This window comes from Herpailurus yagouaroundi, unplaced genomic scaffold (assembly GCF_014898765.1).
Source record: "Herpailurus yagouaroundi ecotype Mexico unplaced genomic scaffold, PumYag 100, whole genome shotgun sequence".
Lineage (NCBI taxonomy): Eukaryota > Metazoa > Chordata > Mammalia > Carnivora > Felidae > Herpailurus > Herpailurus yagouaroundi.
In genome coordinates this window covers 48,154,222-48,169,765 of record NW_024412391.1, presented here as the reverse complement: position 1 = coordinate 48,169,765, position 15,544 = coordinate 48,154,222, and the positions used below count along the sequence as shown (strand labels likewise).

Sequence of the window (15,544 nt, the reverse complement as noted above, 5' to 3'; positions counted from 1 at the left end):
ATATAGTCAAGCCTAAATTGTATTTGTGTAGACTGAACACATTATGAAAACCTGAAGAAGGGCAAGAGAATAATGTTGATTGGCAGTGGTGTGGAGAAGGTAGGACTGAGCCTCAAACAAGGAGCCCTTGAAAAGTGAGGCAGGGGGCGCCTGGGTGGCGCAGTCGGTTAAGCGTCTGACTTCAGCCAGGTCACGATCTCACGGTCCGTGAGTTCGAGCCCCGCGTCGGGCTCTGGGCTGATGGCTCAGAGCCTGGAGCCTGTTTCCGATTCTGTGTCTCCCTCTCTCTCTGCCCCTCCCCCGTTCATGCTCTGTCTCTCTCTGTCCCCAAAATAAATAAACGTTGAAAAAAAATTTTTTTAAAAAAGAAAAGTGAGGCAGGAAGGAAGAAGAGGGAAGGGCATGCTAGGTATGCCTGTGCATGACCATAGCATGAGCAACGACTCCAAGCTAAGAGTAGAGCACGGAATATTAGAGGAACAAGACAGAGAGCACCCTAGAATGGTGAGATGAGGTTGGAGAGGTTGAGTGGGTCCAAATTCTGGAGGCTTCTGATTTCCTGGCTTAAGTCCCAGGTCTGGCCCAGAGCCCTCAAAAAAAAAAAAAAAAAAAAGACTTCTGACATCCTCTGGGGGAAGGCAGAAAAATGGAAATACACAAAATGGGAGTCAAGAGATCTGGGTTCTAGTCTTGGCAATTCACTACCAGCCGCAATGACTTGGACAAGTCCCTTTACTTCCCTAGATCTGTATCTGTAAAATGAGGGGTAGAACTGGATAATTCCAGGGCCATTTCCAGCTCTCACATTGTATGATTCAGTGAACACTCACCCCAAAAAATCCCCCCATAAGATGAGATACACCTGCTCTCACACTACTGGCTAAAGAGCTGTTTGTCACTTGCCCTCACAAGTCTCAGCAGGTCCCCCAGGACAGCCATGAGGTGAGAGGGATGTAACTTCTGGACCAACTGTACGTCACATCCACATGTGAATAGCTTGACTGTAAGGAAATATGCTGAAGCCCCAAATGCTCCTGATTAGTTGCAGTTTTTCTGTTCCAGAATAAGGCCTGCCATTTCCAGCCCTGATTTTTGCTAAACACATGATTTCACAGTTGACTGGGTCCAGAAAAAAAAAAAAAATGCACAACAGCTGATGAACAAGTGAACAGAGAACAAGTCCTCTAACATGACATTATCATATCACTTAGTGGATTACAATAGAGCCAGTAGAAGGGGTTAGTGTTTTTTGGCATGGACAAGGGCAAACAAGAACAGAATGTAACAAATTTAAAACTTCTTTTCAATGGGGGACACCATGGACAAGGTTAAAGGACAGCTAAAAAAGTGGAGAAAGATATTTGCAATGTCTAAAACCAATGAGGGATTAATAAGTAGAATATATAGGAAATTTCTGAAGGTCAGTAAACAATCCCAATAGAAAAATCAACAAAAGCTATGTACAGGCAATTTCGAAAAGATAAAACTCCAAAAGCTAATAAGCATGAGATGTTGAAAATAAGGGATAATCCAGGAAATGGAAAATTGAAGGAATGATGAGATGCTACTTTTCGCCTATGAGGCTAGTTAAAATAAAAAAGCTGGATAATGTCATATGTTGGCAGAAACGTAGGAACTTCCATGTACTGCTGTTGAAAGTGTAAACTGCTACAGGTAGTATGGAGAGCAATCTGGCAGGTGATCAAAGTACATCAACACCTATGACCTTCTCTGGGTAAACATCTGTCTTAGTTTCTTAGGGCTGCCTTTGCAAAGTACCTTAAACTTGAGGCTTAAAGCAACAGAAATGTATTCTCTCACAGTTCTGGAGTTCAGGAGGGTGACATCAAAACATCAGCAGCGCCTCACTCCTTCAGACACTACAGGGAAAACCTTCCTTGTCCCTTTCAGAGTCAGGCAGCTCCACGTGTTCCTCGGCTGCATAATTCCAATCTCTGCTTCTGTCTTTATGTGGGTTTCTCCTTTTTTTCTGTGTCTTTCCTTCTTCTGTCTCTTCTAAAGATACCAGTCATTAGATGTAAAGCTCACCCTGATCCAGTATGACCTCATCTTAACTTGATCACATGCAAAGACTCTATTTCCAAATACAGTCACATTCACAGGTTCCAGGTGGATATGACTTTGGAGGGGGGACATTATTCAACCCAGTACAGTTCACTCTCTGGGCCCCCCAAATATATGTCCTTCCCACATACAAAGTATATTCAACATCCCAATCCCAACATCCCTCTAGATTTTAACCAATTCCAGTGTCAACTCTAAGTTCAAAATCTCATCTAAGTATCATTGACTTTAAAAGTTCCAAATCTCATCATCTAAATCATCTGAATCAGATATGAGTAAAACTGGAAGTATTGTCCATCATGGGGCAAAATTCCTCTCCATCTGTGGATCTGTGAAACTAGAAAACAGGTTATCTGCTTCTAAAATACAATGTTGGACAGTTATAGGATAGACATTCCCACTCCAAAAGGGGAAAAAATGAAAGGAATAAAGGGGCCACTGGTCCCAAGAAAGTCAAAACAGGGAAAATTTCATTTTCAATTTCAAGGCCTGAGAATAGTCGTCCATGACTCAATGCACCCTCTGGGCCTATGGCAGCCCTGTCCACTGGGCCTATAATAGTCCCCCCAAACCCTCAGGACCATGGTGGCCTGTCCTTTGGGCCTACAACGGCACCTCGGAGTCATCCTTTTTCTTCAAGAGTTGCAAATGTTTGTAGTCAGGTAGTTCTATCAGCCGATTTCCTATATGTCTTATGGAATTATGGAAGTCTGATAGCCTTTCTCTCATTTCATCCTGTCTCTGTTCTTTTCAGTCCAAGATGGTTGTGTTTCTCTGATATAACATCCTCCAAAGCTTTGTGGGTCTCCTGTGCATGTCACATGGGTCCATGCCATTAGACAAGAGGGTTCTTGTCTGTCAAGAAAGACAGATCTTTCCTGCATTATGCTATCCCGATCCCTAGCTTCTGTAGAGATAGCTGAGAGATCCATGGGCCATGTGGCTAATTTGTTGGGCGAAAGTTGTGCAGCCACACCTTCAGCCTTCTCTCAAGAGCACACTTTCCAACAGTGAATTTTCTTTTTTTTTTTCAATATATGAAATTTATTGTCAAAATGGTTTCTATACAACACCCAGTGCTCATCCCAAAAGGTGCCCTCCTCAATACCCATCACCCACCCTCCCCTCCCTCCCACCCCCCATCAACCCTCAGTTTGTTCTCAGTTTTTAAGAGTCTCTTATGCTTTGGCTCTCTCCCACTCTAACCTCTTTTTTTTTTTTTTCCTTCCCCTCCCCCATGGGTTTCTGTTACGTTTCTCAGGATCCACATAAGAGTAAAAACATATGGTATCTGTCTTTCTCTGTATGGCTTATTTCACTTAGCATCACACTCTCCAGTTCCATCCACGTTGCTACAAAGGGCCATATTTCATTCTTTCTCATTGCCCTGTAGTACTCCATTGTGTATATAAACCACAATTTCTTTATCCATTCATCAGTTGATGGACATTTAGGCTCTTTCCATAGTTTGGCTATTGTTGAGAGTGCTGCTATAAACATTGGGGTACAAGTGTCCCTATGCATCAGTGCTCCTGTATCCCTTGGGTAAATTCCTAGCAGTGCTATTGCTGGGTCATAGGGTAGATCTATTTTTAATTTTCTGAGGAACCTCCACACTGCTTTCCAGAGTGGCTGCACCAATTTGCATTCCCACCAACAGCGCAAGAGGGTTCCCGTTTCTCCACATCCTCTCCAGCATCTATAGTCTCCTGATTTGTTCATTTTGGCCACCAACAGTGAATTTTCTAATTTTAGCTTCCTTTGTAGACCGGGTAGACTGAATCTCCCCAACAAGGTGCTGGTTCCTTTTTAATAGTCCCTTCCTCAGTTCATCTTTCTTCTCACATTTTACCATAAGCAGCAAGGAGAAACCAGGCTGTACCTTCAACACCTTGCTTACAAATCTCCTCAGTTAGGGGCGCTTGGGTGGCTCAGTCAGTTAAGTGGCTGGTTTCGGCTCAGGTCATGATCTTGCTGTTCATGAGTTTGAGCCCCACATTGGGCTCTGTGCTGACAGCTCAGAGCCTGGAGCCTATTTCAGATTCTGTGTCTCCCTCTCTCTCTCTGCTCCTCCCCGACTCATGTTCTGTTTCTCTCTCAAAAATAAATAAATATTAAATTTTTTTCTTTAAATAAAAAGAAATATCCTCAAATATTCAAGTTCATAGCATATGAATTCTGCCTTCTTTCCCTCTTTTTTTTTTTCCAGCTCTGTCCTTTATATTTCCTTGGTATTCACTAATGAAAATACGTGAAGGTTAAACCATAGCAGCAACCTTCATTACCCATCTTCACATTCCTCAGAGATTTCTTCACTTAGCCTCTCACTGTTCTTTCCTTCACTCTCACTGCTACTGTCTTCTTCACTACCTTTATCATCTTTCTCAAGATTTTGAGATTCCTCCATCAGCAACATTTCTTCAATAAATGAGAAAAACTCCTTGGCCTCAGGATTTTCTCATTCATAGATAAGAGTCATCTGACATCATTTTTGCCAAATGGTAGTCTTGGCTCATTTCTGCTCTCAGAAATTCTGTCATTAACTCTGATGGGGCATGAGTATCTTTATTAGGGTTTACTGTCTTCATCATTATCTTCATTGTTGGTATCATCTTCACCATCATCATCTGTCGATTCAGGCAACTTATCATCAATATCCTGAAGGCAATGTTTATTATTTTTCTCCTGCTCTGAAAGGACTGCATTTTTGCCCACTTGACCTGTGCCCTCTTATAAGAAGGAAGATGACCATAGCTTACTTAGACTGTAGATTTGTGTCTGTATTTTATTTTCAACAGTCTTTGAAGATACTCTATTTTCAGTATTCTTTAAAGAGGCTGTATTTTCAATAATTTTTGAAGAGACTTCCTTCTTTTCTGAGAATCTCCTAGCTACATTTAGGGAGACTTGTGTTGGTGAGGTACAAAGTTTGCTTGCCAATCTTGGTCTGCATCCAAGGAGGCATTTATCTGACATTGCTTCATTTGGTTCAAGCAACACTTTTTCCTTTGGATCAAACACTAGCAATCTGCCATTCTGTCTATATTTTGGTACCTCTCTGCATGCCACCTCAGCAGCTATGGAGCCCTAGAGCCTGAACCTGCTCATGGTTCTTTCACACTGCCTGTCCACAGAGCAGACACAGAAGGCCAGCCCAGCTCACATTTGGTGCCGAGTTTAGAGCAGGGAGCTGAGACACAGCATTACCATGGACACCTTTTTTTTCCCTTTAATATTTATTTAGTTTTGAGAGAGTGCAAGCAGGAGAGGGGCAGAGATAGGGGAACAGAGGATCTGAACAGGGATCTGCACTGACAGGCTGACAGCTGCAAGCCCAATGTGGGGCTTGAACTCATGAACCGCAAGGTCATAGAGAAAGAATGAGCAGGGGAGGGGCAGAGAGTGAGGGAGAAAGAGAATCCCAAGCAAGCTCCATTATCAGTACAGAGCCCGACAGAGGGCTCAGTCTCACAAACTGTGAGATCATGAGTTGGACACTCAACCAACTGAACCACCCAGGTGCCCCCAAATTCTGCTTTCCACACAACAAAGAAAACACAACTCGGCCAAGTTTTCTACCACTATGTAACAGGGATAACCTTTGCTCCCATTTCCAATACATGTTCCTCATTTCCTTCTGAGCTCTTGCCAGAAGTACTTTTAATGTCCATTTTCCTATATGTATTCACTAAGACCACAGGCGCTTTCTCCTCTGTGTTGTTCCCATCTTTGTGAGTTTCTCATCAGAATCTAGACTTTGATTATAATGTGCCTCAAAATTCTTTTAGCCTCTGCCCATTACCCAATCCCACAGCCATTCCCACAATTTTAGGTATTTGTTACAGTAGCATCCTAATTCCAGGTAGCAAATTCTGTGCTAGTTTCTGAGGGACACCTTAAAAAGTAACACTAAATTGCTGACTTAGAACAAGGAAATTTATTCTCCTATAGTTTTGAAGGCCAGAAGTCTAAAATCAAGACTGTGCTCCTCCTCTGAAGGAGGGGGAGAATATTTCCCTGTCCCTTCTAGGTTCTGGTAGCTCCAGGTGTTCCTTGGCTGTGGGTGCATAACTCCAAGATCTGCCTCTGTCTTTTCATTGCCTTCTCCTCTTTGTCAGTATCTTCCCTTCTATCTCTTATAAGGACAATTTTCATTGGATTTAGGGCATGCCCACCTGTATAATGCAGGATGATCTTACCTTGAGATCTTTAATAATTATATTTACAAAGACCATTTTTCCAAATAATTTCATATTCACAGGTTCTGAGGGCTAGGATATGGATGTACCTTTTGGGGGGCCACCATTCAACTGACTACACATCCCAGAAATATTCTCACCTAGATTCATGTGGGTCTAAACCAGAGATATTCACTGCAGCATTGTTTGTGGTGGTCGGGAGATGGATGCCCACCACTAGGACAGCATGTAGGTATAATATGGTGGATGCCCACGGACTGCCCATGTGCACCCTACATTTCCCAGACTCAACAAAGTTGGTTAGGGCCATATAATGGTTTTGGTCAATGTGTTGTGAGTGGCAGTGACATGTGTTACTTCTAATCTGAGGAACATAATAGTGGGTATGAATTTTCCATGCTCTCTCCTTCCCTGACTCAACAACCCTGTAAGAAATGTTGCCAGTGCCATAGCTATGAAATACAAGTGGTGCAGATCCCTGAATCACAGCTTGAAAAGGCTGCCTGGAAGAATGGCCAGACCTACAGAGGATTCTGCATTAATGAAAAAATACACTTTTACGTGTTAAGCTACTGTGATTGATTTGGGGGTTGTTACATGAGCATAGCACCGCCTACTTTGAATAATGTGTAAGCCATGAAATACTACCATTTGTTAGGAGCAACAGATCAGAAATACATAGCCTCACAGATAGATCTTAAAAACACAATGCTTAATCAGAAATCAAAAAAGAGAATGAGATATAGAACATAATATCATTTACAAATTTTAAAATAAAGGCAAACAAATAAAATACCCATTTCACAAGAGCACATTTAAATTTTTAAAAATACAATTAAAATGGAGGTGGGGGAGAGGAATGAGAATGGGGTGAAAAGGAAATCAATCCTTCTATCAAATAAGGGACTTGCCAGTTCTAATTACAATAATATTCCAAGATCTGAGGAAGATGATTAACCAGACAGAGAGTCTCCTCCTCAGGGCTAAGACAGAAGCTGGGGTGTTCTGGCCTAAGGTGATGCCCCAGAAAAAACACAGAAGAGTAGCTTGGGATCTGCTGAGAGTTTAAGCAGTGAGGATGAAAAAGAAAAGAGCCAGCAAAGGAGCCTGGGGAAGAGGAAGACTTAGAAAAGTTGAGAAGGTAAATAGCCTAGATGAAGTGTAACAGGATCCTAACAAAGGATGTGGCTAAGGGAGTGAAAATGAAGGTGTGGATAAAGGTATTGGACTAAATAAAACACAATTAAATCCAACACCTCTACCAAGTCCTACAACTCCACCATGACATGGCTCTCTTCATCTCTCCTTGACCCACTACTCTCCATACAGCAGTCTCTCACTTTTACAAAGTCTCAGGGGCCAGACACTTGCAGTTCCCTTTATCTCAAACAATTACCTCGCCGTTCCCGCCCCCATCTTTCCATGGCTTTTCATTCAAGTAGGTGCTCTGAGAGGTTCTTTCTGACCACACTTCCTAAACTGGCCTTCCCATCACTTTCTTTCCCATTCATATACTTTCTTCATAGCCTGCTTATTGTCTGAAAGTAGAATGATCTCTTCACTATCATCTCTCTCCACACAAAACCTCCAACTCCATAAAAGCAGGACCCTGTCTGGCTTAATCCTTACTGTATGCAGAGTGGTTGGAACATTGGATGGCACATAGTAGGTGACTCTGATAAGTTCAGCCCAACTGATGGGGTGCACAGAGCTGCTAATAACAAGTGAGACAGGAATAGTGAGAAAAGGAGGATGTTTTGAGAAATAGACAATGAGTTCAGTTTTGTCAATGTTGAATTTTGAGGGAGCCTGTGACATATCCAGGTGTAGCTTTCAAATAGGTCATGAGTCAAAAACTAGGAGAGACCAATAGATTTGAGAGCTGTTGGCAGTCACAGTTGAAATTGTAGGGGAAGAAAAAAATTTTTTACTCTACCCTCTTAGGTTCATTGACTGGAGTCCTTAGAATCAGACTGACAAAAGACAGATGAAAGGAGAAGAGACATACAAATTTCATTTGATGTTAATTTTTATGTAACATGAGGGCCTTCTTAGAAAAGATGTGAAGAACCAAAGAAGTGGATAGGCCTGAGAGCTTATACATCAATTTTAACAAAGAATGATGAATTATAGAGATGCAACAAGACAAAGGAAAAGGTTTTGGGGGCTTCTGGGGATTGCAAAGAACGGGGAAGTAAATATATAAAGGAAAGTAATGGAAGACAAAGGTTATCTTAGTAAGGTTTTTTGTGCTGATTTTTCATCTTCTTCATGGCCATAAAACTTTCCCAGGAGAGGGGATTTATGGCAGTCCTTATTTCTCAGGCGTTTCTGCTTTTAGACAGATAAAAGAAGCTTTAGAAAGATTTCTTTCTATATCTGTTGAATCTCAAATGTCTTTAGCTCAAAATAATTTTTATGCCAAATCTGTATATTTTGGGGTGGTATATTCTGAGTCCCTTCAAAACCGTGAGGAGAGATTAGGTAGTAGAAAAAGAGAGAACACCACAATTGAATGAGGTCATAGTATACAATGCTTGAAAGCCACTGTGGAACCTAATCTCAGATTCCAAGAGATCTGCCTCTGATTCTAAGCTAAAAATATAGCATCAAGATTTCAGTGCATTTGCCCATTGTCTGGCAGAGTGGGACAGATGCAATTCCTGCCATCCAGGGAGTTTATGCTTAGCTAAAACATTCCATGCACACTGAAATTAGGGTAGGCACAGCTGGGTCCCTGGAACACCAACTTGAAGCCCCTCCTGCCTAAAAACCATTGTTCTATCTTGGAGTCCCCCCAACAGAGCCCTTTGGTCACCTGAGGCTGCAGAGATTGAAACATTGCAGGAGCCTGGGAATGCATCACTTCTGAACAGAAAGCTAATAGTTCTGTTCAGATCAAGGTGGCCTTTAAATAATCTACATCAACCACAGTCTTCTTACCCAAAAGTTCTAGACTCAGAGCAAGTTGCCAACAGACACACTGAAAGAAGAAGGAAAATGCTGAGCCTAGGGACTAAATCAATTCTTATTCCTCATTGAATATTAGAATCATCATGGGAACTTTAAAAACAGACACACCACCTAAGTCTCTCCTCATACCAATTATTATTTTTTTATTAAATTTTTTTTAATATTTACTTATTTTTGAGAGAGAGAGAAAAATAAATGAATGAGCAGGAGAGGGGCAGAGAGAGACAGAGACACAGAATTTAAAGCAGGCTCCAGGCTCTAAGCTGTCAGCACAGAGCCTGATGCCAGGCTTGAATTCACAGATTGCAAGATCATGACCTTAGTTGAACTTGGATGTCTGACTGACTGAGCCACCCAGGCGACCCTCTCCTCACACCAATTAAATGAGAACCTTTGGGAGACAGGGATATGCTTAAAACACTACAGGTGATTCTAATCAGTCATGGATGAGAAAAAATGGCTTTGAACTATAAAAACGTGTCGCTGGAAAATTTTCCTTTCTCCCTTCCCTCCTTTCTTTCCTGGAAATAGAAAACATAAAAGAAATCTCAGCATGTATGCCTCACCCAGGCCAGACTTGGGTGATAAGCACCCCTTTGAGCTTTGCCTATGATTGGTGGTTGAATGAATCAGTCATCTCCTGTTCCCAAGGAGCGACTGGGGAAAAAAGGTCCACTGACAAATCAGAGGGAAGGAGGGAGAGTAGATCAAGTCCCGCAGACAGCAGGATAACTTTGGTGGGTGCTGACTTGTTCAATTGGTATTTCCCCCCTGCCCACCCAACCTTCCCACCTTCCCCTTTGTCATAAGGGATGATCTTAAGAACTTTAGACACCACCAGTAAGAAGTCAAGTCCAGAATTAATTTTTGGACTTCTTTAAAACAATGAGTGGCTTAAAATCCCAGGAATGGGAATCATGCTGACCTTAAATGCTGTGTTGGATGATAATTAAAAGCATTTGGCACAATCCACCACTGCATCCTTCTTGAAGCCACCTTCTTAGTGACAGGATACATTCCACATTGTTCTCCTGTGTTTCTAAATAATGGCTCCCTCTCCGTTGCCTTTACTGCTCCTCTTCCTTTCCACACTGGCCTCACACTTTTCTTGGAGGATACCCAAGGCATCTCTGTAGAGCTATAAAATTCCTCAGGACAGCTTGAAGCATAATTCAGCCCTATCCCCTCATTTTATAGGACTGAAAACCAAAGCCCAAAGAAGGTAAGTGATCTGCCCAAAGTCATAATTAGTGATAGGGTCAAGAGTAGAATTCATGTTTCCAGAACTCCATCTGCTTTCACTGCTTAATTCACCTTAACACTGACTTGACACAGGAGGAAAAACACCAGCCAAGTGTTGATTTGTATGAAGTTCCTCCTTTCCAGTCTCCTAAATTCTTGCTCTTCAAACTACAGTCCACTGGGGCGCCTGGGTGACTCAGTTGGTTGAGCATCCCACTTTGGTTCAGGTCATGATCTCGCGGTTTATGAGTTCGAGCCTGACGTCAGGATCTGTGCTGACAGCTCAGAGCCTGGTGCTGCTTCAGATTCTGTGTCTCCCTCTCTCTCTGCCTCTCTCCCACTCACAGTCTGTCTGTCTCTCTCTCAAAAATAAATAAACATTAAAAAAATTTAACAAAATACAGTCCATAGACCAGTAGTGTAAACCTCACCCAGACGTACTAAATGAATGAGAATCTGCAGTTTAACCATATCACTAGGTGATTCTAAGGCACATTTAAATTTGAGAAGTACTTTTCTAAATTAGCATTTGGATATTCAATCATGCAGAGATTCAAGTACTTATTTAACACACGCTGTATAAAGCAGGATGATAGCCATTGAGAAGGTGATAGCACCAAAAACAAACAAACAAAAACAAACAAAAACAAAACACCACAAATAGAATTTAATTATCTTAAAAATTTCAGAAATAATGATAAATTGAGGTATTTAGTTGGAAACCAATGATACAGGCAGATCTGATAGCCTGGTTTCTATATCAAATAATTCTGGACTTAAATATTGTAATCATTAAAAAAATAAAAATTTAAACACCCATCATCCTGGTATTAAGTGCATATGTCGAATTCCAATGCTCCCAAACCACTCTTCATTGCAATCCAAAGCCGTTGCTTGAGTCAAAACCACCATGATGTAGGAATGACTCTGTTCCGGTCATGGACTAAGCACCAGTTCCATTCTGGCTATTGTAAAACTCCTGGCACAGAATAATTGCTGCACTATTTCCAATTTCCTTGATCTTCCTGTTGTCAAAAACTCATTTCTGGTATGGATTCAAGCAGGCCCAAATCACACCTGATGTCTGCCAACTTTCCTTCCCTCTTTTCTTATTAACTGAGTTTTGCATCAAGAGTTTTGGCCTTTCCTCGTCTCTTGGCAACAGAGTTTCCAGAGGAAGTGCAAGAGCAAGGGCATACACAAAGACTAACCAAACAAAGGCAGAGAGGATAAAGGTATCCAGAGTGAAACACAAAACTTGTGAATGGGGCCCCTTTGGTAAAATGAGAGTATTTATCAAATCCCAGGCATTACAGCTCCTGTGCTCTCTACTCCAGCACTATTTTTGTGTGCTCAAATAATGGCACTTGTAACAATCTAGGTGACTCTAATTGACTGCTGATTATAAATAAGATCAAGGGCTACCTCATGGAAACAAAAGACCTTGTAATAAATATACTAAGATCAAGGGCTAACTCATGGAAACAAAAGTCCTTAGAATAAATATACTTGGAAGGAAGAGCAACACGTGTACAAAACAGTAATGTCAATTCAAGCCAGGATGTGACAGTAACCAAGTGAGGGATGAAGATGAAATGTGTGACAGATGCTGAAGGGAAAGGCCCAGACTCAAGCAAGGAGACGATTGTATTTTTCTCTCTGCAGACTGGCCTCTTTTTTTGCTTATCTATAGTTATGGTGGGCAGAAGATGGGCACCCCACAGCTTCCCAGTTTACACATTATCTGTGGAACTATAGAGAATGCCCGTGTCTCATGGTCATGACCACAAATACCCAACAGAGGAAATGACTGGTCTGATTTGTATCAAGGGCCCACCCCTGTGCCAATCAATCAGCCGAGGCCAGGATCTGTCAGCAATCCCTGACTATCTGGGGACCATATGAGGGAAAAGGATCAATTCCTAGAACAGGGCATTTACTGTACTGGCTTATGAGCTGAAAAGATACCCCAGAAGGTATGCATCTGTTAGACAGAGATATATAGTGACAAATCCAAGTGTCAGCACCAAGTCCAGGAGTGGCTGCCTGAGCTGGATGGAACCTCACTGTCAGAATTGCCTACCAGCAAAGTGGCAACATTTAGTAGATACTCAGGGGGAACAGTCACTGGAGATTAAAATGCTGGAGTTCTCTCAAACCCTTCCCTTTATCTCTCAAGTCTGCTTACTAATTTGTATCTGGACATTTCCTGTCACTTCAGTGTCTCCTGAAACTTACTGTGTCCCACAGTCCCTACTCATAGAACAGGCACCTGTCTTCTGGTGCAAGTACATCTAGACCAGTGTCAGGAAAAGAAGCTGTCTAGCCCCTGGTCAGCCTTCTGTTTCCTCATTCCAGTCCCTTTCTGGGGTTTATTCTCTAAAGGATGAGAACAAATGGGATTATTCAAAGACTGAATGTAAAAATGCAAGTTTCCCTGTGGTTCCAGGCAGTTAAGGCCTGCAGTGAATCTGGGTCATGTTCTGAATCAGTTTCGATATTTTGATAAAGACACTATCCAATAAACCTGCTAACTAATGTAAATTATGTGCTGATTATAGGTAATAAATTAATCCATGAGCTCAGGGATTTGAATTCCCAGCCCAAGCATCAAAAAATGACCTAGAAGCTTTTATGTGTGCCATGAAGGAAACCCTATTTTCTGTAGTTGCAGGGCTGATACTGTTTAAAATCAAATGTATAACTTCCTCCTGTGATGGGTTGAATTATAACACAATTTTAACCCTCAGACTCTCAGGTAGTCTACTATTAAAGTGAGGGCATTGACTGGGAAAGAATGGGATCCTGTAAATTGGGATGGGGACAAGTAGGAAGACTCTGATGAAGTGAGGGACATTAGGTTCCTAAATTCTGACAAGTCTTCTTTGCCAGTGGAATAGGCCTCCCTACCCTCAATGAAATTGGCCTCTCCACCCTTAGTGGTATAGGCTTTTCCACTTCTGAGGGGATTAACTCTGAACTGTCCCCACTTCTGAGGGGATTAACTCTGCATTGCCCAGGGAAACTGTAATGCCCCCTCCCTTAAGGCAGCTGCCATGCAAGGTAATGCTAATTCTCCTCAGTACCCACCTCCACCACTCTTCTTTCCTTCCTCATGGGGATGTGCAGAAGCGCACTATATTACAAAAGAGCAGAGTTTTCTAATTTATACAGATAGAAATGAGGGGGACATTTAGTAGGAATGGATGCTAAGGATATGGAATAATGGTGGAAGGAGCATAAATTTATGGATATGGGCTCATTAGGCCAAGATTCTACATTTAATGTTGCAGCTTGGTGAATGAGAAAGGGCTCTAAAAGTTTGTTTGTTTGGTTGGTTGGCTGAAACATGGATTAAAAGGTGGCCCATGGTGAGTGAATTAGAAATGCCTGATCTAGGAGCACCTGGGTGGCTCAGTCGGTTAAGCCTCTTGATTTCGGCTCAGGTCATGATCTGACAGTTGATGAGTTTGAACCCCACATTGGACTCTGCATTGACAACACAGAGTCTGCTTAGGATTCTTTCTCTCCCTCTCTTTCTGCCCCTCTCCTGCTTATGCTCTCACTGTCTCTCAAAATAAATAAGTAAACATTAAAAAAAATTTTTTAGAAGAAAGAAATGCCTGACCTACTTAATTTAATGTAGAAGAAGAGATTTAAAGGCAGAAAGATTGCAACATTATAGTGGATTTGTAATTTAGGACCTACTCACGCACACTGGGAGGGTCCAGAAGACATACATTTCACCGTGACTGTGAGAAATAAGTTTGTGAGGGGAGCCCTCTTCTCTGTAGGCCAGACTTTACAGTGGAAACTATAGCCACTCAAAGGGGAAACCTAAATTCAATGGGAGTGATTGGACCCTGAAGTGTCAGGATTTAAGTGACAGCACTCAACAGTCAAAGGCAAAGGGGGCATGATTACCATAATGGACAGCAGAATCAAAGCAGAAATCAGAATTGTCTGACTCATGAAGATCTTATGGCATTGGCTACCTGATCTTAGTGTTTCTAGAAGTGAAATAGACAGGAAGATTACTAAATTCTTACTTGATCTGTACACACAGAAAAGTTCTAAGTCAAGTGAATAAAAGTCTAACCTGAATCATAAAAACAGAGGGTCATGGTCTCTCAGTTAATTCCCAGATTTGTTTATAGACCTAGAACCCCTTGAACGAAGGAAAGACTTCATTACCCTGAAGGAAAGACCATGGTATACTAACAAAAATTTATACTGCTGGGGCACTGGGTAGAGCAGTCAGTTAAACATCGGCCTCTTGATCTCAGCTCAGGTCATGATCTCACAGTTTGTGAGTTCAAGCCCACGTGGGACTATGTGCGGATGGTGTGGAGCCTGCTTGGGATTCTGTTTCTCCTTCTCTCTGCCCTTCCCCAATTTGTGCTTGCATGCTCTCTTTCTCTCTCTCTCTCAAAATAAATAAATATATAAATTTAAAAAAATTATAGTTCTAATCTTTCTCCCAGCTTTCCCCAGAGGGACCTGCAATCTTTTTTCAGGGTATACCTGCATTAGAGAAAAGAAAATCATCAGACCTTTCAGGAACACTCTCCAAATAGACACTAATCCAAGAGACTCAAACAAACATCAGTGTGGCCCACTAGTCAGAGTGGGGGCTTATAGAGGCCAGGTGATCAGTGGAGTTTTAGCACAGGTCCCTCTCACAGTGGGTCCCTGAACCAATCCTGTGATTATTTCTCCCGTTCCAAAATCCATAATTGGATATGGCAGAATCCCCACATTGATTCCCACTATGGTGGGAAAAGCCATGTGGAAGCCACTAGAACTGCCTCTACCTAAGAAAAATAGAAAAAATAGTAAATCAAAAGCAATACTGCATTCCTAAAGGGATTGTAAAAACTAGTGCCACCATCAAGGACTCAAAGGATGCAGGGGTGGTGATTTCCACCACATCCCCATTCAGATGGATCTTGGAGAATGACAGTGGATTAATGTAAGCTTAACCAGGTGGTGACTCAAATTTCAGTTGTTGTACCAGATGTGGTTTCATTGCTTGAGCAAATTTA

The 15,544-nt window shown here is 41.9% G+C and overlaps 1 long non-coding RNA gene and 1 pseudogene across 1 annotated transcript in view; both read right to left on the bottom strand.

The window, feature by feature from the left end:
* Positions 1–15,544, bottom strand: part of LOC121028640 (uncharacterized) — a 231,074-nt gene that overhangs the window by 144,281 nt on the left and 71,249 nt on the right. The window lies entirely within an intron of this gene.
* LOC121028639 (glutamate-rich protein 2-like) lies at positions 4,277–5,237 on the bottom strand (annotated as a pseudogene).